The sequence below is a fragment of the Etheostoma cragini genome, chromosome 12 (genome assembly GCF_013103735.1).
Source record: "Etheostoma cragini isolate CJK2018 chromosome 12, CSU_Ecrag_1.0, whole genome shotgun sequence".
Taxonomy (NCBI): Eukaryota; Metazoa; Chordata; class Actinopteri; order Perciformes; family Percidae; genus Etheostoma; species Etheostoma cragini.
In genome coordinates, this window is record NC_048418.1 from 712,582 (window position 1) to 716,876 (window position 4,295).

At 42.7% G+C, this 4,295-nt stretch overlaps 1 protein-coding gene across 1 annotated transcript in view; it reads right to left on the bottom strand.

The window, feature by feature from the left end:
* LOC117953950 (prohibitin-2-like) overlaps nucleotides 1-4,295 on the bottom strand; it is a 27,119-nt gene that overhangs the window by 9,224 nt on the left and 13,600 nt on the right. The gene's annotated exons all lie outside the window — the stretch shown is intronic.

Below are 4,295 nucleotides of genomic sequence, written 5' to 3' on the forward strand. Positions count from 1 at the left end.
GGGGGGGGGGGGGGGAGGGGGGGGGGTGACGGCGCTCGAGACCAAATGTGCTAAAATAATCCCAGCCAATGAGAGAGCCTGACTGATTCCTATCTCTCCTATTGGCTGGGAATCAGCTATTTTCTCAATTAATCAATTTAAATTTTGTCTCAAATGTCTCGTTTTGTCCCCAACTCAAAGACATTCAGTGTCCCTGAGGGGAGAAGACACTAGGACATGTCCCCATGTAACATGATGACATCACACCGGTCTTCCTAAATTAATAAAAACAATGAGTCATTAGTTTAATATTGATTGAGCTGCTTCCTGCCCGTTGATTGGTCGTTAGACTGATGATGTCACAGCTGCTACTGAGAGCGCCAGGGGTCAAAGGTTAAAGGTCAAAGGTCACAGCCCCCCCCCCAGCCCCCTGGGGACACCTCATCAGGGTCAGAAACCGTCCGTCTGTCTGTCTATGTGTCTCTCTCTCCCTGTCTCTCTGTCTGTCTCCCTGTCTGTCTCTGTGTCTGTCTCCCTGTCTCTCTGTCTGTCTCCCAGTCTCTCTGTCTGTCTCTCTCTCTCCATGTCTGTCTCCCTGTCTGTCTCTGTGTCTGTCTCCCTGTCTCTCTGTCTGTCTCTCTCTCTCCATGTCTGTCTCCCTGTCTCTCTGTCTGTCTCTCTCTCTCCATGTCTGTCTCCCTGTCTGTCTACCTGTCTCCCTGTCTCCCTGTCTGTCTCCCTGTCTGTCTTCCTGTCTGTCTACCTGTCTCCCTGTCTCCCTGTCTGTCTCACTGTCTGTCTCCATGTCTCCCTGTCTGTCTCCCTGTCTGTCTCCATGTCTCCCTGTCTCCCTGTCTGTCTCCCTGTCTGTCTCCCTGTCTGTCTCCATGTCTCCCTGTCTGTCTCCCTGTCTGTCTACATGTCTCCCTGTCTCCCTGTCTGTCTCCCTGTCTGTCTACATGTCTCCCTGTCTCCCTGTCTGTCTCCCTGTCTGTCTCACTGTCTGTCTCCATGTCTCCCTGTCTCCCTGTCTCCCTGTCTGTCTCCCTGTCTGTCTCTCTCTGAGCTCTCCTTGTTAATCAGCTGATCTGATTGAGCTCATTAACCTGCTTCTCTGTCCCATGAGGCTCCGTGGGGACGCTGTCCCAGTTCCTCCGTCACGCCGTCTCTCTGTCTGTCTGTCTCTCTGTCTGTCTGTCTCTCAGTCCCTCCGTCCTTCCTGTTGCTGTTATCAACCTTTTTCCCCATTTTTTAAAGTTTTTCACCGTTTCCTGTTTTTCGTCCTTTCTTTGACCTTTTTTGAGACATTTTTTTAACTTTTCTGTCTTTTGTCTCTTTTCTGACTCTTTTTGTCCCTGTCCCTTGGAAATTTAGCCAAGTAACTAAAGTAACTAGTAACCAAAGTAACTAGTGTGTAAAACAAATGGAAGTGTTTTTGAAATAGTATTGAGTAAAAGTTGACATATTCCAGTCTGTGATTATCATCAACATCCATTCCTTTAATTTTAGTCTCAATAATTCCTAATTTCTGCTTTTCTAACTCAAACATTAGGTATAATTTCCTATAAATGAGGTTTATTGACCATAAATTCCTAAAATAACTGTAAAGCTAAAGTTAATAAGTTAGTGTTACGTAGTGTTGAACGTCAAAAAAAGTGACAAACATTGAAAAAAATAAAAATGAAGGATCAAAAATGTGAGAAAAAGATAAAAACGTTGATAAAAAGCCTCAATAAAAGTGTTGATTTTCATTTTTGACGGAAGACAACACAAGGGTTAAATCTGGAAATTGGGTGTATGACATCGTTAAGGCCTGTTTGTGAATCTCCAACCAGAACACACCGGTTATATGAGCCGTTAATTCGGAGTAATATCAGCAGGTGGACTCACGCTGTTATTGGATAGAGAAGCTAGTTATTAATCATACTGATGGGTTTCATTGTGGAGAGGGATGAAACACACACACACACACACACACACACACACACACACACACACACATACAGATAGACACAGATACACACATAAACACACACACACACACACACACACACACACACAGATAGACAAACACACACTCGCTCAGAGACACACACACACACACACACACGCACTCACTCAGAGACACACTCACACACACACACAGTTATACACACACACACACAGATATACACACATACACACACACACACACACACTCACTCAGAGACACACACAGACACACACACACACACACACACACACACTCACTCAGAGACACACACACACACAGTTATATACACACACACACACAGATATACATACAGATACACACACACACATTCACTCACTTACAAAGATATACACGTATACACACACAAACACACACACACACACTCCCTCACTCACTCACACAAATACACACACTCACACACACACACACACATACACACACACACTCACTCACTCACTTTCACAGATATACACACACACACACACACACACTCACTCAGAAAACACTCCAAAAGGTTCTGGTGTTCCGTGTTGTGTTCAGAGGCGCCTGGTTTTGTGGGACACGTGGGCTCCAGGTCCAGTCTCTGCTCCCCTTCTCCTTGTGATGAGGAGTTTTCTCCTGAAGGTTGTTGTTGTTCTCACCAACAGAAGGCGAGTCCAGGTCCACCAGGAACCTGCAGGAACCCCCAAAACGGATCTGAGCTCAAACCACCAGCCTTTAAAAACCATGTCGGGCCTCCGAATAACGTTTTTCTGTCAGAGTAACAGTTTTACTATATCTACATATCTACATATCTACATATTTACATATCTACATATCTACATATCTACATATCTACATATTTACATATCTACATATCTACATATTTACATATTTACATATCTACATATTTACATATCTACATATCTACATATTTACATATTTACATATCTACATATCTACATATCTACATATTTACATATTTACATATCTACATATTTACCTATCTACATATCTACATATCTACATATTTACATATTTACATATCTACATATTTACATATCTACATATTTACATATCTACATATTTACATATTTACATATCTACATATTTACATATCTACATATTTACATATCTACATATTTATCTATCTACATATCTACATATTTACATATCTACATATTTACATATCTACATATTTACATATCTACATATATACATATCTACATATATACATATTTACATATCTACATATTTACATATCTACATATTTACATATTTACGTATTTACGTATCTGCATATCTACATATTTAAATCCACATATTTACATATTTACATATCTACATATTTTTGTATTTACATATCTACATATTTACATATCTACATATTTTCATATTTAGATATCTAGATATTTACATATCTACATATTTTTGTATTTACATATCTACATATTTACATATTTACGTATCTATACGTCTACGTAGGCTATAACAGCCAGGCTAACAGCACACACACACGCACGCAGACACATACACACACACACACACACACACACACACACACAGACACACAGGCACACACGCACCCACACACACACACACACACACACACGCATACACACACACAGGCCCACACGCACACACACATGCACGCACGCACACATGCACACACACACGCACACACGCACACACACGCAAACACGCATGCAGGCATGCATACACCTACACACGCATGCATGCATGCACCCATGCATAATCACACACTCACTCACACACACACACAGACATACGCACTTACTCACACACACATGCACAAACCAACGCACGCATGCATGCATGTAAACACACACATAGCTGGATGTGGGGGGAGGGGGGGTAATTTGAGATTTCCTCCCAGGTCTCGTACAGCAGACCGGCTGAGGTGTCCTCTGGGTCCTAAAGCCCTTCACATAAAAATACATTCAACCTCTCCCCTGACCTTTAGCATCTGGGATGCTACCCCCCCCCCCTCTTATGTCGCTAGTGATGATGACGCAGTGATTAGACATGATTCTCTCCGACCAATCAGCAGTCTGCAGTGATTAGCGAGGGTTCTCTCCGACCAATCAGCAGTCTGCAGTGATTAGCGAGGGTTCTCTCCGACCAATCAGCAGTCTGCAGGTGTTCTCTTCAGCAGCTTGGCGACACGACTGAGGTAGTACTCCAAAAAGTACCTGCTAGCAGGTACCAGGGAGTTGTATCTGTGTTTGTGTGTGTGTGAGAGTGAGTGTGTGTGTGTGTGTGTGTGTGTGATTAAGTTTATCTGTGTGTATGTGTGTGTGTGTGTGTGTGTGTGTGTGTGTGT